The sequence below is a fragment of the Procambarus clarkii genome, chromosome 13 (genome assembly GCF_040958095.1).
Source record: "Procambarus clarkii isolate CNS0578487 chromosome 13, FALCON_Pclarkii_2.0, whole genome shotgun sequence".
Taxonomy (NCBI): domain Eukaryota; kingdom Metazoa; phylum Arthropoda; class Malacostraca; order Decapoda; family Cambaridae; genus Procambarus; species Procambarus clarkii.
The window spans coordinates 38,007,181-38,030,652 of NC_091162.1; the positions used below are offsets into that span (position 1 = coordinate 38,007,181).

General features: G+C 45.9%; 1 long non-coding RNA gene across 1 annotated transcript; it reads left to right on the forward strand.

The window, feature by feature from the left end:
- Positions 1–7,902: 7,902 nt before the first annotated feature.
- LOC138364503 (uncharacterized) lies at positions 7,903–8,829 on the forward strand. The gene is made up of 3 exons (XR_011228419.1): positions 7,903–8,042; positions 8,194–8,322; positions 8,704–8,829. It is a non-coding gene; the product is annotated as an uncharacterized lncRNA (long non-coding RNA).
- The last annotated feature ends 14,643 nt before the right edge of the window (positions 8,830–23,472 follow it).

Sequence of the window (23,472 nt, forward strand, 5' to 3'; positions counted from 1 at the left end):
GAGGGAAGATGTACACGTAAAACCGCTCTATTCCAGCTGAAACGTCGATATATGCAATAAAAACCGAACTTCTCCCCTTTTCAATATCCTACTCAGTATTTTAACGAGAAACAAATGGTTGATTGAAAATGAAGTATTTAAGGTTAATTTCTAATCAATTATGTGTTTGCATCATTTTTATCGTATATTTAATGAATTAATAACAATAAACTGAAAATTCACAGAAACATGGAAAAACGGCAAAATATTGCCTATTTCGATATTTTGTTTAAATCACATAAAGTAAAAGGGGATGATAAACGTCAAAATATTGCTAAATTCGATGATTTTTCGTACGAAACAAAATGCAAGAAAACTTGCTTAAAATGCAATATTATTCGAAATGCTGAGATTTGAAGGCCAAATCGTGATAATATCGTGATAATACATGAAATAGTATCGAAATATTGATAAAAATGAATATTTTTACATAATATCAAACTATATGAAGAACGTGAAAAAGTCACTATTTAACCATATTCGAGGATTTTAACTTCAAATCATAGAGCGAGGTTTCGTATTATTTAGATCCAAGAAAAGACATGACAATGTTGTTTCCAATACAAATGATAAAAATCAACGTGTTTTTATTACAATTAACTAAAATGTTCCTGATTTTCCGTTTATATTGCCGATGGAAGATTTACACGTAAAACCGCTCTAAACCGGCTGAAACGTCGATATATGCAATAAATCAGAAGTTCTCCCATTTTACCGGCTGAAACGTCGATATATGCAATAAAAACAGAAATTCTGCCCTTTTCAATATCTTACTCAGTATTTTAACGAGAAACAAATAGTTGATTGAAAATGAAGTATTTAAGGTTATTATCCATTATTATATTATAATATTATATTATAAGGTAAGATACCTTACTCAGTATTTCAATGAGAAACAAATATATGATTGAAAATGAGTTGTTTAAGGTTAATTTCTAATCAATTACGTGTTTGCATCATTTTTATCGTATATTTAATGAATTAATAACAATAAACTGAAAATTCACAAAAACGTGGAAATACGGCAAAATATTGCCTATTTCGATATTTTGTTTAAATCACATACAGGAAAAGGGGATGATAAACGTCAAAATATTGCTAAATTCGATGATTTTTCGTACGAAACAAACTGCAAGAAAACTTGCTTAAAAATGAAAAATTTGCGAATTTCTGAGATTTGAAGGCCAAATCACATATCGTGATACTACATGAAATAGTATCGAAATATTGGTAAAAACGAATATATTTTCGTAAAATCACACTACATGAAAAACGTGAAAAAAGTCACTATTTTACCATATATGAGGATTTAAATATCAAATCCTAGAGCGAGGTTTCGTAATATTTAGATCCAAGAAAAGACATATGACAATGTTGTTTCCAATAAAAATGATAAAAATCAATGTGTTTTCATTAGAATTAACTAAAATGTTCCTGATTTTCCGTTTATATTAACGATGGAAGATGTACACGAAAACCGCTCTATTCCGGCTGAAACGTCGATATATGCAATAAAAACAGAACTTCTGCCCTTTTCAATATCTTACTCAGTATTTTAACGAGAAACAAATAGTTGATTGAAAATGAAGTATTTAAGGTTATTATCCAATCAATTATGTGTTTGCATCATTGTTATCGTATATATATAATGAATTAATACCAATAAACTGAAAATTCACAAAAACGTGGAAAAACGGCAAAATATTGCCTAATTCGATGATATTTTGTTTAAATCACATAAAGGAAAAGGGGATGATGAACGTGAAAATATTGCTAAATTCGATGATTTTTCGTACGAAACAAAATGCAAGAAAACTTGCTTAAAATGCAATATTATGCGAAATTCTGAGATTTGAAGGCCAAATCATCACTCTCTTAAGCCTTTGCATTCCTCTCTTGAACCTCTGCGTCACTCTCAAGAGCCTCTGCATCCCTCTCATGTGCCTCTGCATCCCTCACTTGAGCGTCTGCGTCCCTCTCTTGGGCCCCTGCATCATTCTCTTGAGCCTCTGCATCCCTCTCTTAGGACTCTACATAATTCTCTTCAGCCTCTGCATCCCTCTCTTGAGCCTTTGCATCACTCTCTTAAGCCTCTGCATCCCTCTCTTGAGCCTCTGCATCCCTCTCTTGAGCCTCTGCATCCCTCTCTTGAGCCTGTTCATCCCTCTCTTTAGCCTCTGCATCCCTCTCTTGAGCCTCTGCACCACTCTCTTAAGCCTTTGCATCACTCTCTTAAGCCACTGCTTAACTCTCTTGATCCTCTGCATCACTCTCTTGAGCTTCTGCAGCTCTGTCTTGATCGTCTGCATCACTCTCTTGAGCCTCTCTATCACTCTCTTGAGCCTCTGCATCACTCTCTTGAGCCTCTGCATCCCTCTCTTAAGCCTCTACATCATTCTCTTGAGCCTCTGCATCACTCTTTTGAGCCTTGATCATAAAGCGAGGCTCTGCTTCACTCTCTTGATCCTCTGCATCCCTCTCTTAAGAGGGATGAGAGGCTCTGCTTCACTCTCTTGATCCTCTGCATCCCTCTCTTAAGCCTCTACGTCATTCTCTTGAGCCTCTGCATCACTCTCTTGAGCCTTGATCATAATGCGAGGCTCTGCTTCACTCTCTTGATCCTCTGCATCATTCTCTTGAGCTTCTGCAGCTCTGTCTTGATCGTCTGCATCACTCTCTTGAGCCTCTGCATCACTCTCTTGAGCCTCTCTATCACTCTCTTGAGCCTCTGCATCACTCTCTTGAGCCTCTGCATCACTCTCTTAAGCCTCTGCATCCCTCTCTTGATTCTCTGCATCACTCTTTTGAGCCTCTGCATCATACTCTTGAGACTCTGCATCCCTCTCTTAAGCCTCTACATCATTCTCTTGAGCCTCTGCATCACTCTCTTCAGCCTCTGCATCCCTCTCTTAAGCCTTTGCATCATTCTTTTCAGCCTCTGCATTCCTCTCTTAAGCCTCTGCATCACTCTCTTGATCCTCTGCATCCCTCTCTTAAGCCTCTGCATCATTCTGTTGAGCCCCTGCATCATTCTCTTGAGCCTCTGCTTCCCTCTCTTAAGCCTCTACATTATTCTCTTGTGCCTCTGCATCACTCTCTTGAACCTCTGCATCACTCTCTTAAGCCTCTGCATCGCTCTCTTCAGCCTCTGCATCACTCTCTTGAGCCTCTGCATCACGCTCTTGAGCCTTTGCATCACTCTCTTAAGCCTCTGCATCCCTCTCTTAATCCTCTGCAACACTCTCTTCAGCCTCTGCAACACTCTCAAGAGCCTCTGCATACCTCTCTTAAACCTCTGCATCACTCTCTTAAGCCTCTGCATCCCTCTCTTAAGCCTCTGCATCACTCTCGTGAGCCTTTTCATCACTCTCTTGAGCCTCTGCATCCCTCTCTTAATCCTCTGCAACACTCTCTTCAGCCTCTGCATCACTCTCTTAAGCATCTGCATCCCTCTCTTGAGCCTCTGCATCCCTCCCTTAAGCCTCTGCAACACTCTCTTCAGCCTCTACATCACTCTCCTAAGCCTCTGCATCCCTTTTTTGAGCCTCTGCATCACTTTCTTAAGCCTCTGCATCACACTCTTGATCCTCTGCATCCCTCTCTTGAACTCCTGCATCCCTCTCATGAGCCTTTGTATCCCTCTCTTGAGCCTTTGCATCACTCTCCTAAGCCTCTGCATCCCTCTCCTGAGTCTCTGCATCACTCTCAAGAGCCTCTGCATCCCTATCTTGTGCCTCTGCATCCCTCACTTGAGCCTCTGCGTCCCTCTTTTGCGCCTCTGCATCCCTCTCCTGGGCCTCTACATCCCATCTCTTGAGCCTCTGCATCCCTCTCTTAAGCCTCTGCATCACTCTTTTAAGCCTCTGCATCACCCTCTTAAGCCTCTGAATCGCTCTCTTGAGCCTCTGCATCACTCTCTTGAACCCCTGCATCCCTCTCTTAAGCCTCTGCATCACTCTCCTGAGCCTCTGCATCACCCTCGTAAGCCTCTGCATTACTCTCTTGAGCCTTCTCATCCCTCTCTTAAGCCTCTGCCTCACTCTCTTAAGCTGCTGCATCACTCTCTTGAGCCTCTGCATCCCTCTCTTGAGCCTCTGCATCACTCTCTTCAGCCTCTTCATCCCTCTCTTGAGCCTCTGCAACACTCTCTTCAGCCTCTGTATCACTCTCCTAAGCCTTTGAATCTCTCTCTTAAGGCCTCTGCATAACTCTCTCGAGCCTCTGCATCACTCTTTTGATTCTCTGCATCACTCACGTAAGCCTCTGAATCACTCTCTTGAGCCTCTGCATCCCTCTCTTAAGCCTTTGCATCGCTCTCTTAAGCCTCTGCAACACTCTCTTGAGCCTCTGCATCACTCTCTTGAGCCTTTGCATCACTCTCTTGAGCCTCTGCATCCCTCTCTTAAGCCTCTACAACACTCTCATCAGCCTCCGCATCACTCTCCTAATTTTCTGCATCCCTTTTTTGAGCCTCTGCATCTCTATCCTGAGCTTCTGCATCACTCTCCTGAACTCCCTGCATCCCTCTCCTGAGCCTTTGCATCGCTCTCTTAAGCCTCTGCAACACTCTTCAGCCCCTACATCACTCTCTTAAGCCTCTGCATCCCTCTCCTGAGCCTCTGCATCACTCTCTTGAGCCTCTGCATCCCTCCCTTAAGCCTTTGCATCGCTCTCTTAAGCCTCTGCAACACTCTCTTCAGCCTCAGCATCACTCTCTTAAGCCTCTGTATCCCTCTCCTGAGCCTCTGCGTCACTCTCAAGAGCCTCTGCATCCCTCTCTTAAGCCTTTGCATCGCTCTCTTAAGCCTCTGCAACACTCTCTTCAGCCTCTGCATCACTCTCTTCAGCCTCTGCATCCCTCTATTGAGCCTCTGCATCATTCTCCTGGGCCTCTGCATCACTCTCTTGAGCCTCTGCATCCCTCTCTTAAGCCTCTTCTACACTCTCTTCAGCCTCTGCATCACTCTCTTAAGCCTCTGCATTCCTTTTTTGAGCCTCTGCATCACTTTGCTAAGCCTCTGCATCCCTTTCTTGAGCCTCTGCATCCCTCTCTTGAACTCCTGCATCCCTCTCATGAGCCTCTGCATCCCTCTCTTGAGCCTTTGCATTACTCTCTTAAGCCTCTGCATCCCTCTCTTGAGCCTCTGCATCACTCTCAAGAGCCTCTGCATCCCTCTCTTGTGCCTCTGCATCCCTCACTTGAGCCTCTGCATCCCTCTCGTGAGCCTCTGCATCCCCCTCTTGGGCCTCTACATCCCTCTCTTGAGCCTCTGCATCCCTCTCTTAAGCCTCTGCATCACTCTCTTGAGCCCTTGCATCCCTCTCTCAAGCCTCTGCATCACTCTCTTGAGCCTCTGCATCACCCTCTTAAGTCTCTGCATTACTTTCTTGATCCTCTGCATCCCTCTCCTAAGCCTCTGCCTCACTCGCTTAAGCCTGTGCATCACTCTCTTGAGCCTCTGCATCCCTCTCTTCAGCCTCTGCATCACTCTCTTCAGCCTCTTCATCCCTCTCTTGAGCCTCTGCAACACTCTCTTCAGCCTCTGCATCACTCTCTTAAGCCTCTGAATCCCTCTCTTGAGGCCTCTGCATAACTCTTTCCCGCCTCTGCATCACTCTCTTGATTCTCTGCATCACTCTCGTAAGCTCTCGTAAGAGTGATGGAGAGGCTCAAGAGAGTGAAGCAGAGGCTCAACAGAGTGATTCAGAGGTTTACGAGAGTGATGCAGAGGCTTAAGAGAGTGATGCAGAGGCTTAAGAGAGGGATGCAGAGGCTCAAGAGAGGGATGCAGAGGCTCAAGAGAGGGATGCAGGGGCTCAAGAGAGGGATGCAGAGGCTCAAGTGAGGGAAGCAGAGGCACAAGAGGTGGATGCAGAGGCTCAAGAGAGTGATTCAGAGGCTTACGAGAGTGATGCAAAGGCATAAGAGAGTGATGCAGAGGCTTAAGAAAGTGATCGAAGTGATAAGAAAGTGATTCATCCTCTGCATCACTCTCTTGAGCCTCTGCATCATTCTCTTGAACCTCTGCATCCCTCTCTTCATCCTCTGCATCACTCTCTTGAGCCTCTGCATTACTCTCTTAAGCCTTTGCATCCCTCTCTTCATCACTCTCTTGAGCCTCGGCATTACTCTCTTAAGCCTCTGCATCACTCTCTTGATCCTCTGCATCCCTCTCTCAAGCCTCTGCATCATTCTCTTGAGCCCCTGCATCATTCTCTTGAGCCTCTGCACCCCTCTCTTAAGCCTCTACATCATACTATTGTGCTTCTGCATCACTCTCTTGAACCTCTGCATCGCTCTCTTAAGCCTCTGCATCTCTCTCTTCAGCCTCTGCATCACTCTCTTGAGTCTCTGCATCACTCTCTTGAGCCTCTACATCCCTCTCTTGAGCCTCTGCATCCCTCTCTTAAGCCTCTGCATCATTCTCTTGAGCCTCTGCATCACTCTCTTGAGCCTCTACATCCCTCTCTTGAGCCTCTGAATCCCTCTCTTAAACCTCTACAACACTCTCTTCAGCCTTTGCATCCCTCTCTTAAGCCTCTGCAACACTCTCTTCAGCCTCTGCATCACTCTCTTCAGCCTTTGCATCACTCTCTTGAGCCTCTGCATCACTCTCTTGAGCCTCTACATCCCTCTCTTGAGCCTCTGCAACCCTCTCCTAAGCCTCTGCATCCCTCTCTTGAGCCTTTGCATCCCTCTCTTGAGCCTCTGCAACACTCTCTTCAGCCTCTGCATCACTCTCGTGAGCCTTTGCATCACTCTCTTGAGCCTCTGCATCCTTCTCTTTAGCCTCTGCTACACTCTCTTCAGCCTCTGCATCACTCTCTTAAGCCTCTGCATCCCTTTTTTGAGCCTCTGCATCACTTTCCTAAGCCTCTGCATCCCTTTCTTGAGCCTCTGCATCCCTCTCTTGAACTCATGCATCCCTCTCATGAGCCTCTGCATCCCTCTCCTGAGCCTTTGCATCACTCTCTTAAGCCTCTGCATTCCTCTTTTGAGCCTCTGCATCACTCTCAAGAGCCTCTGCATCCCTCTCTTGTGCCTCTGCATCCTTCACTTGCGCCTCTGCATCCCTCTCTTGAGCCTCTGCATCCCTCTCTTGAGCCTCTGCATCCCTCTCTTAAGCCTCTGAATCACTCTCTTGAGCCTCTGCATCACTCTCTTGAGCCCCTGCATCCCTCTCTCAAGCCTCTGCATCACTCTCTTGAGCCTCTGCATCACCCTCTTAAGTCTCTGCATTACTCTCTTCAGCCTCTGCATCCCTCCCCTAAGCCTCTGCCTCACTCTCTTAATGTTATGATAATAAATAACGTAATTAGAGTAAATTTTCCAGCGGCAATTGTCCGAAATCTGGTTCTCGCGGCTCGGGTGCGCCGTAGGGTGATGCGTCATACGTTGTAAGCGTCTAGTATTTCGCAATGGAGTGGAAAATATCTTGTTATGCATATACAAATTATAAACACACTCGCTGGCAACTGTCTTGTGTGAGAGGGAGGGACGATAAGCCGATTACTGGCTCAGTCACCCTCTCTGTGTCTGTGCAGGCGTTCGTATCCCTGACGTGCTCTCACAGATCGTATTTTCTTGCATATACTGCACAATGGATATAGTATCGGACAAGAAGAAAGCTCTAAAGGCAAGAGCTCTACGCGTTAGCCAAGTAAAGAAGGAGCGTAAAGCCACACTGAGGCAAAACAAGAGTTCCCTTGAGTGAAGAGAGAGGGCAGCCTCCCGCCCCCACAACACACTACCTCGCCTCACACCCAGGCACCCACACCTCCTGTGGCACCTGCCACACCTCTGTGGCACCTGCCACACCTCCTGCTGCACCTGCCACACCACCTGCGGCACCTGCCACACCACCTGCGGCACCTGCCACACCACCTGCGGCACCTGCCACACCACCTGCGGCACCTGCCACTCAAGATCTTAGACCTGCAACTCAAGACGTTCTCCCTCTTGATGTTGCAAGATGTTGCATATTTCAGACCAATTATATTAGGTTAGTATGTATTATTTTTTATATCTTGATACTACATCATAAATAATTGTAAATATAAAGCTGCTGTCTTTTTTTTATTTTTTTTTTATTTTTTTTTTATTTTTTTTTATTTTTTTTTTTTAATAATTTTTTTTTTTTTTTTTTTTATCAGGCGATCTTCATGGAACTTACACACCTTACTGAAGGAATGCCAATCTACAAGGGTGGTAATTTTGATTGAAATTGGTCGTTCATCAACCTCATCCAAAGGTGGCTGAACTTTGACCTTGATTTTTTACAGGTAACTAATTTGCAACTATATGGTTGAATAACTTTTTTATTTATTATTCAATTTACATGCAACTTGCAGATTATATGTAGAGTCTGTGCCTCTAAAAACCCAAGTTATATATTTCCCCTAAGATCATTTATTGATTTTATATATATTTATAAACATCATTTTGTTGCATAATTTTTTGGGTGAACTTTGAAAATTTGTATTATTGCACTAAATAGGTTTGGGATAATAATGCCACTAGACAACCTTTATTATATAGTATTGTGGTAGCTGAGTATCATAGAAATAATTTCAGTTGATATTTGTATTTGTTATATCAACTTTAAAACATGTAAAAAAATGGTTAAAAAAAGGTTTTGTTTTTTTTTCTCCCTCTCTATTTAGGCTAAGATGCTGAAACTTGGACCACTTGCAGCCCTCTTCACGTGTAATACGGCAATAAATTTTCATTGCACTAGAACAACTTTTATGAACCCTATATAATGCCGCCTTAAGAGAGGGATGCAGGGGCTCAAGAGAGGGATGCAGAGGTTCAAGAGAGTGATGCAGAGGCTGAAGTGAGAGATGCAGAGGCTTAAAAACGTGATGCGGAGGCTCAAAATAGGAATGCAGAGGCTTAAGAGGGTGATTCAGAGGCTCAAGCGAGTGATGCAGAGGTTCAAGAGAGGGATGCAGAGGCTGAAGAGAGTGATGCAGAGGCTTAAGAGACTGATGCTGAGGATGAAGAGAGGGATGTAGAGGCTCAAGAAAGTGATGCAGAGGCTCAAGAGAGTTATGCAGAGGCTCAAGAGTATGATGCAGAGACTCAAGAGAGGGATGCAGAGGCTCAAGAGAGTGATGCAGAGGATGAAGAGAGGGATGCAAAGGCTTAAGAGAGTAATGCAGAGGCTCAAGAGAGTGATGCAGAGGATGAAGAGAGGGATGCAAAGGTTCAAGAGAATGATGCAGAGGATCAAGAGAGTGATGCAGAGGATGAATCACTTTCTTATCACTTCGATCACTTTCTTAAGCCTCTGCATCACTCTCTTAAGCCTTTGCATCACTCTCGTAAGCATCTGAATCATTCTCTTGAGCCTCTGCATCCCTCTCTTGAGCCTCTGCATCACTCCCAAGAGCCTCTGCATCCCTCTCTTGTGCCTCTTCATCCCTCACTTGAGCCTCTGCATCCCTCTCTTGAGCCTCTGCATCACTCTCTTAAACTCCTGCATCCCTCTCATGAGCCTTTGCATCCCTCACTTGAGCCTCTGCATCACTCTCTTAAGCCACTGCACCCCTCTCTTGAACCTCTGCGTCATTCTCAAGAGCCTCTGCATCCACCTCTTGTGCCTCTGCTTCCCTCACTTCAGCCTCTGCATCCCTCTCTTGAGCCCCTGCATCCCTCTCTTGAGCCTCTGCATCCCTCTTTTGAGCCTCTGCATCCCTCTCCTAAGCCTCTGCATCACTCTCTTAAGCCTCTGCATCACTCTCTTAAGCCTCTGCATCACTCTCGTAAGCCTCTGAATCACTCTGTTGAGCCTCTGATTCACTCTCTTGAGCCTCTCCATCACTCTTACGAGAGCTTACGAGAGTGATGCAGAGAATCAAGAGAGTGATGCACAGGCTCGTGAGAGTTATGCAGAGGCCTCAGAAGAGGGATTCAGAGGCTCAAGAGAGGGATGCATAGGCTCATGAGAGGGATGCAGGAGTTCAAGAGAGGGATGCAGAGGCTCAAGAAAGGGATGCAGAGGCTTAGGAAAGTGATGCAGAGGCTCAAAAAAGGGATGCAGAGGCTTAAGAGAGTGATGCAGAGGCTGAAGAGAGTGTAGCAGAGGCTTAAGAGAGGGATGCAGAGGCTCAAGAGAGTGATGCAAAGGCTCAAGAGAGGGATGCAGAGGCTGAAGAGAGTGATGCAGAGGCTCAAGAGAGGGATGCAGAGGCTCAAGAGAGGGATGTAGAGGTTCAAGAGAGTGATGCAGACGCTTAAGAGAGTGATGCAAAGGCTGAACAGAGTGATGCAGAGGCTGAAGAGAGTGTTGCAGAGGCTTTAGAGAGGGATGAAAAGGCTGAAGAGAGTGTTGCAGAGGCTTAAGAGAGGGATTCAGAGGCTCAAGAGAGGGGTGTAGAGGCTCAAGAGAGTGATGCAGAGGCTCACGAGAATGATGCAGAGGCTCAAGAGAGTGATGCAGAAGCTGAAGAGAGAGATGCAGAGGCTTAAGAGAGTGATGCAGAAGCACAAGAGTATGATGTAGAGGCTTAAGAGAGGGGTGCAGAGGCTCAAGAGAATGATGCAGGGGCTCAAGAAAATGAAGCAGAGGCTCAAGTGAAGGATGCAGATGCACAAGAGAGGGATGCTGAGGCTTAAGAAAGTGATGCAAAGGCTTAGGAGAGGGATGCAGAGGCTCCTGAGAGGGATGCAGGAGTTCAAGACAATGATGCAGAGGCTCAAGAAAGGGATGCAGAAGCTTAAGAGAGTGATGCAGAGGCTCAAAAAAGAGATGCAGAGGCTTAATAAAGTGAAGCAGAGGTTCAAAAAAGGGATGCAGAGGCTCAGGCGAGGGATGCAGAGGCTTAAGAGAGTGATGCATAGGCTCAGGAGAAGGATGCAGAGGCTCATGAGAGGCATGAAGGAGTTCAAGAGAATGATGCAGAGGCTCACGAAAGGGATGCAGAGGCTTAAGAAAGTGATGCAGAGGCTCAAAAAAGGGATGCAGAGGCTTAAGAGAGGGATGCAGAGGCTCAAGAGAGTGATGCAAAGGCTTAAGAGAATGATGCATGGGCTGAAGAGAGTGTTGCAGAGGATTAAGAGAAGGATGCAGAGGCTCAAGAGAGTGATGCAAAGGCTCAAGAGAGTGATGCAGAGGCTTAAGAGAGGGATGCAGAGGCTCAAGAGAGAGATGCAGAGGCTTAAGAGGATGATGCAGAGGTTCAAGCGAGTGATGCGGAGGCACAAGAGAATGATGTAGAGGCTTAAGAGATGGATGCAGAGGCTCCAGAGAATGATGCAGGGGCTCAAGAGATTGATGCAGAGGCTTAAGAGAGGGATGCAGAGGCTGAAGAGAGTGATGTAGAGGCTTAAGAGGGGAATGCAAAGGCTGAAGAGAATGATGCAGAGGCTTAAGAGAGGATGCAGAGGCTGAAGAGAATGATGCAGAGGCTTAAGAGAGGGATGCAAAGGCTCAAGAAAGGGATGCAGGGGCTCAAGAGAGGGATGCAGAGGCTCAAGTGAGGGATGCAGAGGCTCATGAGAGGGATGCAGGAGTTCAAGAGAGTGATGCAGAGGCTCAAGAGAGGGATGCAGAGGCTCAAGTGAGGGATGAAAGTGAAGTAATTACCTCAAGTGAGGTAATGAAAAGACATTGATTTTTATCATTTGTATTGGAAACAACATCTTTATATGTCTTTTCTACGATCTAAATAATACGAAACCTCGCTTTATGATTTGAAGTTAAAATTCTCAAATTTCGAAAAATAGCGATTTTTTCACGTTTTTCATGTAGTGTGATTGTACGTCAATATATTCGTTTTTACCAATATTTCGATAATTTTTCATGTTTTCTCACGATATGTGATTTGGCCTTAAGTCTGAGAATTTCGCATAATATTTCATTTTTAAGAAAGTTTTCTTGCTTTTTGTTTTGTACTAAAAATTATTGAATTTAGCAGTATTTTGACGTTTATCATCCTCTTTTCCTTTATGTGATTTAAACAAAATACCATCGAATTCGGCAATATTTTGCCGTTTTCCACGTTTTTGTGAATTTTCAGTTTATTGTTAATAATTCATTAAATATACGATAAAAATGATGCAAACACATAATTGATTAGAAAAAAACTTAAATACTTTATTTTCAATCAACTATTTGTTTCTCGATAAAATACTCAGTAAGATATTGAAAATGCGAGAAGTTCTGTTTTTATTGCATATATCGACGTTTCAGCCGGATTAAAGCGGTTTTACGTGTACATCTTCCATCGGTAATATAAACGGAAAATCAGGAACATTTTAGTTAATTCTAATGAAAACACATTGATTTTTATCATTTGTATTGGAAACAACATTTTTATATGTCTTTTCTAGGATCTAAATAATACGAAACCTCGCTTTATGATCAAGGCTCAAGAGAGTGATGCACAGGCTCAAGAGAATGATGTAGAGGCTTAAGAGAGGGATGCAGATGCTCAAGAGAGTGATGCAGAGAATCAAGAGAGGGATGCAGAGGCTTAAGAGAGTGCTGCAGAGGCTCAGGAGAGTGATGCAGAGGCTCAAGAGAGTGATAGAGAGGCTCACGAGAGTGCTGCAGAGGCTCAAGAGAGTGATGCAGAGGATCAAGAGAGGGAAGCAAAGGCTAAAGAGGGTGAAGCAGAGGCTGAAGAGAGCGATGTAGAGGCTATAGAGAGTGATGCAGAGGCTAAAGAGAGTGATGCAGAGGCTTAAGAGAGGCATGCATAGGCTCAGGAGAGGGATGCAGAGGCTTGAGAGACGAATGCGGGGGCTCAAGGGAGTGATGCAGAGGCTCTAGAGAGTGATGCAGAGGCTTTAGAGAGTGATGCAGAGGCGGAAGAGAGTGTAGCAGAGGTTTAAGAGAGGGATGCAGAGGCTCAAGTGAGGGATGCAGAGGCTTAAGAGAGTGATGCAGAGGCTGAAGATAGTGTTGCAGAGGCATAAGAGAGGGATGTAGAGGCCCAAGAGAGGGATGCAGAGGCTGAAGATAGTGTTGCAGAGGCTCAAGAGAAGGATGTAGAGGCCCAAGAGAGGGATGCAGAGGCTCAAGAGAGGGATGCAGAGGCTCAAGAGAGTGATGCACATGCTTAAGAGAGTGAGGCAGAGGCTTAGGAGAGGGATGCAGAGGCTCAAGAGAGTAATGCAGAGACTTAAGAGGGTGATGCAGAGGCTCAAGAGAGTGATGCAGAGGCTTGAGAGAGGGATGCAGGGGCTCAAGAGAGTGATGCAGAGGCTTAAGAGAGGGATGCAGAGGCTCAAGAGAGGGATGTAGAGGCCCAAGAGAGGGATGCAGAGGCTCAAGAGAGGGATGCAGAGGCTCAAGTGAGGGATGCAGAAGCACAAGAGAGGGATGCAGAGGCTCTTGAGAGTGATGCAGAGGCTCAAGAGAGGGATGCAGAGGCTTAAGAGAGTGATGCAAAGGCTCAAGAGAGGGATGCAGAGGCTCATGAGAGGGATGCAGGAGTTCAAGAGAAAGATGCAGAGGCTCAAGAAAGGGATGCAGAGGCTTAGCAAAGTGATGCAAAGGCTCAAAAAAGGGATGCAGAGGCTTAAGAGAGTGATGCAGAGGCTCAAGAGATTGTAGCAGAGGCTTAAGAGGGGATGCAGAGGCTCAAGAGATTGTAGCAGAGGCTTAAGAGGGGATGCAGAGGCTCAAGATAGTGATTCAAAGGCCTAGGAGAATGATGCAGAGGCTCAAGAGAGGGATGCAGAGGCTGAAGCGAGTGATGCAGAGGCTCAAGAGAGGGATGCAGAGGCTGAAGCGAGTGATGCAGAGGCTCAAGAGAGGGTTGCCGATTCTCAAGACAGTGATTCAGAGGCTTAGGAGAGTGATGCAGAGGCTTAAGAGAGTGATTCAGAGGCTTAAGAGAGGGATGCAGGGGCTCAGGAGAGTGATTGAGAGGCTAAAGAGAGTGATGCAGAGGCTCAAGAGAGTGATGCAGACGATCAAGAGAGTGATGTAGATGCTCAAGAGAGTGATGCAGAGGATCAAGAGAGGGAAGCAGAGGCTTAATAGAGTGATGCAGAGGCTCTAGAGAGTGATGCAGTGGCTTAAGAGAGCGATTCAGAGGCTTAAGAGAGGGATGTAGAGGCTTAAGCCTGTGCATCACTCTCTTGAGCCTCTGCATCCCTCTCTTGAGCCTCTGCATCACTCTCTTCAGCCTCTTCATTCCTCTCTTGAGCCTCTGCAACACTCTCTTCTGCCTCTGCATCACTCTCTTAAGCCTCTGAATCCCTCTCTTGAGGCCTCTGCATAACTCTCCCGAGCCTGTGCAGCACTCTCTTGATTCTCTGCATCACTCTCGTAAGCTCTCGTAAGAGTGATGGAGAGGCTCAAAAGAGTGAAGCAGAGGCTCAACAAAGTGATTCAGAGGCATACGAGAGAGATGCAGAGGCTTAAGAGAGTGATGCAGAGGCTTAAGAGAGGGATGCAAAGGCTCAAGAGAGGGATGCAGAGGCTCAAGAGAGGGATGCAGGGGCTCAAGAGAGGGATGCAGAGGCTCAAGTGAGGGAAGCAGAGGCACAAGAGGTGGATGCAGAGGCTTTTGAGAGTGACGCAGAGGTTCAAGATAGGGATGCAGTGGCTTAAGAGAGTGATGCAAAGGCTCAAGTGAGGGATGCAAAGGCTCATGAGAGGGATGCAAAGGCTCATGAGAGGGATGCAGGAGTTTAAGAGAGTGATGCAGAGGCTCAAGAGAGGGATGCAGAGGCTCAAGTGAGGGATGAAGAGGCACAAGAGAGGGATGCAGAGGCTCTTGGGAGTGATGCAGAGGCTCAAGAGAGGGATGCAGAGGCTCAAGAGAATGATTCAGAGGCTTACGAGAGTGATGCAAAGGCTTACGAGAGTGATGCAGAGGCTTAAGAAAGTGATCGAAGTGATAAGAAAGTGATTCATCCTCTGCATCACTCTCTTGAGCCTCTGCATCATTCTCTTGAACCTCTGCATCCCTCTCTTCATCCTCTGCATCACTCTCTTGAGCCTCTGCATTACTCTCTTAAGCCTTTGCATCCCTCTCTTCATCCTCTGCATCACTCGCTTGAGCCTGTTCATTACTCTCTTAAGCCTCTGCATCACTCTCTTCATCCTCTGCATCATTCTCTTGAACCTCTGCATCCCTCTCTTCATCCTCTGCATCACTCGCTTGAGCCTGTTCATTACTCTCTTAAGCCTCTGCATCACTCTCTTCATCCTCTGCATCATTCTCTTGAACCTCTGCATCCCTCTCTTCATCCTCAGCATCAGTCTCTTGAGCCTCTGCATCACTCTCTTCAGTCTCTGCATCCCTCTCCTGAACCTCTGCATCACTCGCTTGAGCCTCTGCATCACCCTCTTAAGCCTCTGCATCCCTATTTTGAGCGTCTGCATCACGTTTTTAAGCATCCCCTTTTCCTTTATGTGATTTAAACAAAATATCATCGAATTAGGCAATATTTTGTCGTTTTTCCACGTTTTTGTGAATTTTCAGTTTATTGGTATTAATTCATTAAATATACGATAAAAAAGATGCACACACGTAGTTGATTAGAAATTAACCTTAAACACCTCATTTTCAATCATCTATTTGTTTCTTTGTTTCAGTATTTCAATACTGAGTAAGGTATTGAAAAGGGGAGAAATTCTGTTTTTATTGCGTATATCGACGTTTCAGCCGGATTAGAGCGGTTTTACGTGTAAATCTTCCATCGGTAATATAAACGGAAAATCAGGAACATTTTACTTAATTGTAATAAAAACACACAAGTCTTTTCTTGGATCTAAATAATACGAAACCTCGCTCTATGATTTGAAGTTAAAATCCTCAAATATGGTAAAATAGTGACTTTTTCACGTTTTTCATATAGTTTGATATTACGTAAATATATTCATTTTTACCAATATTTCGATAGTATCACGATATGTGATTTGGCCTTAAATTCTCAGAATTTCGCATATTATTGGATTTTAAGCAAGTTTTCTTGCATTTTGTTTCGTACGAAAAATCATCGAATTTACCAATATTTTGACGTTTATCATCCCCTTTTTCCTTTATGTGATTTAAACAAAATATCATCGAATTAGGCAATATTTTGCCGTTTTTCCACGTTTTTGTGAATTTTCAGTTTATTGGTATTAATTCATTATATATACGATAAAAATGATGCAATGATGATGGTTTGGGCAAAATGTGATCCATCGCCGCTCTCAGTAATTGGCATATTTTCGGTATAAAAAGTCGTAATTTCAAACTGCGAATACGTGCAGAGAGCCAGAATTTGGCTCCAAAATACAGCTCAATGGTCGAATTTGGTATGTTTGGGATATTTTGAAAACTGCATGGAGGGTTTGGGCAAAATGTGAATACATGCAGAAAGCCAAAATTTGGCTCCAAAATATGGGTCAAGTGTCAAATTTGGGTTGTTTGGGATATTTTGGAAACTGCAGACAGGGTATTGCGAAAATGTGATCCATCGCCGCTCTCAGTAATTAGCATATTTTCGGTAGAAAAAGTCGTAATTTCAAACTGCGAATATGTGAAGAGAGCCAGAATTTGGCTCCAAAATATGGCTCAAGCGTCTAATTCGAGATGTTTGGGATATTTTGAAAACTGCAGGGAGGGTATGGCGAAAATGTGATCCATCGCAGCTCTCAGTAATTAGCATATTTTCGGTATAAATATTCGTAACTTCAAACTGCGAATACTTGCAGAGAGCCAGAATTTGGCTCCAAAATATAGCTCAAGGGTAAAATTTTGGATGTTTGGGATAATTTGAAATTTGCAGAGGGGTTTGGGCAAAATGTGATCCATCGCGGCTCTCAGTAATTTACATATTTTCGGTATAAAAAGTCGTAATTTCAAACTGCGAATATGTACAGAGAGCCCCAATTTGGCTACAAAATATGGCTCACGGGTAAAATTTGGGATGTTTGGGATATTTTGAAAACAGCAGGGGGTTTGAGCAAAATGTGATCCATTGCCGCTTTCATTAATTTACATATTTTCGGTATAAAAAGTCGAAATTTCAAACTGCGAATATATGCAGAAAGCCAAAAGTTGGCTCCAAAATATGGCTCAAGTGTCGAATTTGGGGTGTTTGGGATATTTTGAAAACTGCAGGAGGGGGGGGGGGGCAAAATGTGACCCATAGCTGCTTTCAGTAATTGGCATATTTTCGGTATAAAATATCGTAATTTCAATTTGCATATATGTGCAAAGAGCCAGAATTTGGCTCCAAAATATGGCCCAAGGGTCGAATTTGGGATGTTTGGATATTTTGAAAACTGCAGGGAGGGTTTGGGCAAAATGTGATCCATCGCCGCTTTCAGTAATTGGCATATTTTCGGAATAAAAATTCGTAATTTCAAACTGCGAACATGTGCAGAGAGCCACAATTTGGCTCCAAAATATGGCTCAATGGTCGAATTTGGTATGTTTGGGATATCCTCTTAAGATTCTGCATTCCTATTTTGAGCCTCTGCATCACTTTCTTAAGCCTCTGCAACCCTTTCGTGAGCTTCTGCATCCCTCTCTTGGACTCCTGCATCCCTCTCATGAGCCTCTGCGTCCTTCTCCTCAGCCTTTGCATCACTCTCTTAAGCCTCTGCATCACTCTCTTGAGCCTCTGCATCCCTCTCTTTAGCCTCTGCATCACTCTCTTAAGCCTCTGCATCACTCTCTAGAGCCTCTGCATCACTCCCTTGAGCCTCTGCATCCCTCTCTCAAGCCTCTGCATCCCTCTCCTGAGCCTATGCATCCCTCTCTTAAGCCTCTGCATCACTCTCTTAAGCCTCTGCATCACTTTCTATAGCCTCTGCATCAGTCTCTTCAGCCTCTGCATCACCCTCTTAAATCTCTGCTTCCCTCTCTTGATCCTCTGCGTCACTCTCTTAAGCCTCTGCAGCACTCTCTTGATCGTCTGCATCACTCTCTTGAGACTCTGCATCAGTTTCTTGAGCCTCTCTATCACTCTCTTGAGCCTTTGCATCACTCTCTTGAGCCTCTGCATCACTCTCTAAAGCCTCTGCATCCCTTTCTGAAAAAAAAACGAAAACGTGAAAAAAATCGCTATTTTTCCAAATTTGAGGATTTTAACTTCAAATCATAAAGCGAGGTTTCGTATTATTTAGATCGTAGAAAAGACATATAAAGATGTTGTTTCCAATACAAATGATCAAAATCAATGTCTTTACATTACCTCACTTGAGGTAATTACCTCACTTTCATCCCTCACTTAAGCCTCTGCATCCCTCTCTTGAGCCTCTGCATCACTCTCTTGAACTCCTGCATCCCTCTCATGAGCCTCTGCATCCCTCACTTGAGCCTCTGCATCCCTCTCTTGAGACCCTGCATCCCTCTCTTGAGCATCTGCATCCCTCTCTTGAGCCTCTGCATCCCTCTCTTAAGCCTCTGCATCACTCTCTTAAGCCTCTACATCACTCTCGTAAGCCTCTGAATCACTCTCTTGAGCCTCTGCATCACTCGCTTGAGCCTTTCCATCACTCTCTTGGGCCTCTCCATCCCTCTCTTAAGCCTCTGCATCATTCTCTTCAGCCTCTGCATCCCTCTCTTAAGCCTCTACATCATTCTCTTCAGCCTCTGCATTCCTCTCTTAAGCCTCTACATCACTCTCTCAGCCTCTGCATCCCTCTCTTAAGCCTCTGCATCATTCTGTTGAGCCCCTGCATCATTCTCTTGAGCCTCTGCATCCCTCTCTTAAGCCTCTACATCATTCTCTTGTGCCTCTGCATCACTCTCTTGAACCTCTGCATCACTCTCTTAAGCCTCTGCATCTCTCACTTCAGCCTCTGCATCCCTCTCTTAAGCCTCTGCATCACTCTCATGAGCTATTGCATCACTCTCTTGAGCCTCTGCATCCCTCTCTTAAGCCTCTGCAACATTCTCTTCTGCCTATGCATCACTCTCTTAAGCCTCGTCATCCCTCTCTTGAGCCTCTGCATCCCTCTCTTAAGCCTCTGCAACACTCTCTTAAGCCTCTGCAACACTCTTCAGCCTCTGCATCATTCTCTTAAGACTTTGCATCACTCTCCTGAGCCTCTGCATCCCTCTCTTAAGCCTCTGCATCCCTTTTTTGAGACTCTGCATCACTTTCTTAAGCCTCTGCATCTCTTTCGTGAGCCTCTTCATCATTCTCTTGAACTCCTGCACCCCTCTCATGAGCCTCTGCATCCCTCTCCTGAGCCTTTGCATCACTCTCTTTAGCCTCTGCATCCCTTTCCTAAGCCTCTGCATCCCTTTTTTGAGCCTCTGCTTCACTTTCTTAAGCCTCAGCATCCCTTTTTTGAGCCTTTGCATCACTTTCTTAAGCCTCTGCATCCCTTTCTTGAGCCTCTTCATCATTCTCTTGAACTCCTGCATCCCTCTTGAGCCTCTGCATCTCTCTCCTTAGCCTTTGCATCACTCTCTTATGTCTCTGCATCCCTCTCATGAGCCTCTGCGTCACTCTCAAGAGCCTCTGCATCCCTCTCTTGTGCCTCTGCATCCCTCCTTTGAGCCTCTGCATCCCTATCTTGAGCCTTTGCATCTCTCTCTTGAGCCCCTGCATTCCTCTCTTAAGCCTCTGCATCACTCTCTTAAGCCACTGCATCACTCTCGTAAGCCTCTGAATCACTCTCATGAGCCTCTGCATCCCTCTCTTGAGCCTCTCTATCACTCTCTTGGGCCTCTGCATCACTCACTTCAGCCTCTGCATCACTCTCTTAAGCCTCTGCATTCCTCTCTTAAGCCTCTGCAACATTCTCTTCAGCCTCTGCATTCCTCTCTTAAGCCTCTGCATCACTCTCTTGATCCTCTGCATCCCTCTTTCAAGCCCCTGCATCATTCTCTTGAGCCTCTGCATCCCTCTCTTAAGCCTCTACATCATTCTCTTGTGCCTCTGCATCCCTCTCTTGAACCTCTGCATCACTCTCTTAAGCCTCTGCATCTCTCTCTTAAGCCTCTGCATCACTCTCTTGAGTCTCTGCATCACTCTCTTGAGCCTCTACATCCCTCTCTTGAGCCTCTGCATCCCTCTCTTAAGCCTCTGCAACACTATCTTCAGCCTTTGCATCTCTCTCTTCAGCTTTTGCATCACTCTCTTGAGCCTCTGCATCACTCTCTTGAGCCTCTACATCCCTCTCTTGAGCCTCTGCATCCCTCTCTTAAGCCTCTGCATCACTCTCTTGAGCCTTTGCATCTCTTTCTTGAGCCTTTGCATCCCTCTCTTAAGCCTCTGCAACACTCTCTTCAGCCTCTGCATCACTCTCTTGAGCCTTTGCATCACTCTCCTGAGCCTCTGCATCCCTCTCATAAACCTCTGCAACACTCTCTTCGGCCTCTGCGTCACTCTCTTCAGCCTTTGCATCATTCTCTTGAGCCTGTGCATCACTCTCTTGAGCCTCTACATCCCTCTCTTGAGCCTCTGCATCCCTCTCTTAAGCCTCTGCATCACTCTCTTTGAGCCTTTGCATCTCTTTCTTGAGCCTTTGCATCCCTCTCTTAAGCCTCTGCAACACTCTCTTCAGCCTCTGCATCACTCTCTTGAGCCTTTGCATCACTCTCCTGAGCCTCTGCATCCCTCTCTTGGGCCTCTGCATCCCTCTCTTAAGCCTCTGCATCATTCTCTTCAGCCTCTGCATCCCTCTCTTAAGCCTCTACATCATTCTCTTCAGCCTCTGCATTCCTCTCTTAAGCCTCTACATCACTCTCTTCAGCCTCTGCATCATTCTGTTGAGCCCCTGCATCATTCACTTGAGCCTCTGCATCCCTCTCTTAAGCCTCTACATCATTCTCTTGTGCCTCTGCATCACTCTCTTGAACCTCTGCATCACTCTCTTAAGCCTCTGCATCTCTCTCTTAAGCCTCTACAACACTCTCTTCAGCCTCTGCATCACTCTCTTGAGCCTTTGCATCACTCTCCTGAGCCTCTGCATCCCTCTCATAAGCCTCTGCAACACTCTCTTCAGCCTCTGCATCACTCTCTTAAGCCTCTGCATCCCTTTTTTGAGCCTCTGCATCACTTTCTTAAGCCTCAGCATCCCTATCTTGAGCCTCTGCATCTCTCTCTTGAACTCCAGCATCCCTCACATGAGCCAATGCATCCGTCTCTTGAGCCTCTGCGTCACTCTCAAGAGCCTCTGAATCCCTCTCTTAAGCCTCTGCATCCCCTCTCCTGAGCCTCTGCGTCACTCTCAAGAGCCTCTGCATCACTCTCTTAAGCCTCTGCATCCGTCTACTGAGCCTCTGCGTCACTCTCAAGAGCATCTGCATCCCTCTTTTGTGCCTCTGCATCCCTAACTTGAGCCTCTGCATCCCTCTCTTGAGCCCCTGCATCCCTCTCTTGAGCCTCTGCATCCCTCTCTTGAGCCCCTGCATCCCTCTCTTAAGCCTTTGCATCACTCTTTTAAGCCTCTGCATCACTCTCGTAAGCCTCTGAATCACTCTCTTGAGCCTCTGCATCCCTCTCTTGAACTCCTGCATCCCTCTCATGAGCCTCTGCATCCCTCTCATGAGCCTCTGCATTCCTCTCTTGAGCCTTTTTCATTACTCTCTTAAGCCTCTGCATCCCTTTCTTGAGGCTCTGCATCACTCTCAAAAGCCTCTGCATCCCTCTCTTGTGCCTTTGCATCCCTCACTTGAGTTCTGCATCCCTCTCCTAAACCTCTGCTACTCTCTCTTCCGCCTCTGCATCACTCTCTTAAGCCTCTGCATCACTCTCTAGAGCCTCTGCATCACTCCCTTGAGCAACTGCATCCCTCTCTCAAGCCTCTGCATCCCTCTCCTGAGCCTATGCATCCCTCTCTTAAGCCTCTGCAACACTCTCTTAAGCCTCTGCATCACTCTCTATAGCCTCTGCATCACTCTCTTCAGCCTCTGCATCACCCTCTTAAGCCTCTGCTTCCCTCTCTTGATCCTCTGCATCACTCTCTTCAGCCTCTGCAGCACTCTCTTGATCGTCTGCATCACTCTCTTGAGCCTCTGCATCACTCTCTTGAGCCTCTCTATCACTCTCTTGAGCTTCTGCATCACTCCCTTGAGCCTCTGCATCCCTCTCATGAGCCTCTGCATTCCTCTCTTGAGCCTTTTTCATTACTCTCTTAAGCCTCTGCATCCCTTTCTTGAGGCTCTGCATCACTCTCAAAAGCCTCTGCATCCCTCTCTTGTGCCTTTGCATCCCTCACTTGAGCCCCTGCATCCCTCTCTTGAGCCCCTGCATCCCTCTCTTGAGCCTCTGCATCACACTCTTAAGCCTCTGCATCCCTCACTTGAGTTCTGCATACCTCTCTTAAGCCTCTGCTACTCTCTCTCCCGCCTCTGCATCACTCTCTTAAGCCTCTGCATCACTCTCTAGAGCCTCTGCATCACTCCCTTGAGCCCCTACATCAATCTCTCATGCCTCTGCATCCCTCTCCTGAGCCTATGCATCCCTCTCTTAAGCCTCTGCAACACTCTCTTAAGCCTCTGCATCACTCTCTATAGCCTCTGCATCACTCTCTTCAGCCTCTGCATCACCCTCTTAAGCCTCAGCTTCCCTCTCTTGATCCTCTGCATTACTCTCTTGAGCCTCTGCAGCACTCTCTTGATCGTCTGCATCACTCTCTTGAGCCTCTGCATCACTCTCTTGAGCCTCTCTATCACTCTCTTGAGCTTCTGCATCACTCTCTTAAGCCTCTGCATCCCTCTCTTGATTCTCTGCATCCCTCTCTTAAACCTCTGCTACACTCTCTTCCGCCTCTGCATCACTCTCTTAAGCCTCTGCATCACTCTGTAGAGCCTCTGCATCACTCCCTTGAGCCCCTGCATCCCTCTCTCAAGCCTCTGCATCCCTCTCCTGAGCCTATGCATCCCTCTCTTAAGCCTCTGCAACACTCTCTTAAGCCTCTGCATCACTCTCTATAGCCTCTGCATCACTCTCTTCAGCCTCTGCATCACCCTCTTAAGCCTCTGCTTCCCTCTCTTGATCCTCTGCATCACTCTCTTCAGCCTCTGCAGCACTCTCTTGATCGTCTGCATCACTCTCTTGAGCCTCTGCATCACTCTCTTGAGCCTCTCTATCACTCTCTTGAGCTTCTGCATCACTCTCTTAAGCCTCTGCATCCCTCTCTTGATTCTCTGCATCCCTCTCTTAAACCTCTGCTACACTCTCTTCCGCCTCTGCATCACTCTCTTAAGCCTCTGCATCACTCTGTAGAGCCTCTGCATCCCTCTCATGAGCCTCTGCATTCCTCTCTTGAGCCTTTTTCATTACTCTCATAAGCCTCTGCATCTCTTTCTTGAGGCTCTGCATCACTCTCAAAAGCCTCTGCATCCCTCTCTTGTGCCTTTGCATCCCTCACTTGAGCCCCTGCATCCCTCTCTTGAGACCCTGCATCCCTCTCTTGAGCCTCTGCATCACTCTCTTAAGCCTCTGCATCCCTCACTTGAGTTCTGCATCCCTCTCTTAAGCCTCTGCTACTCTCTCTCCCGCCTCTGCATCAC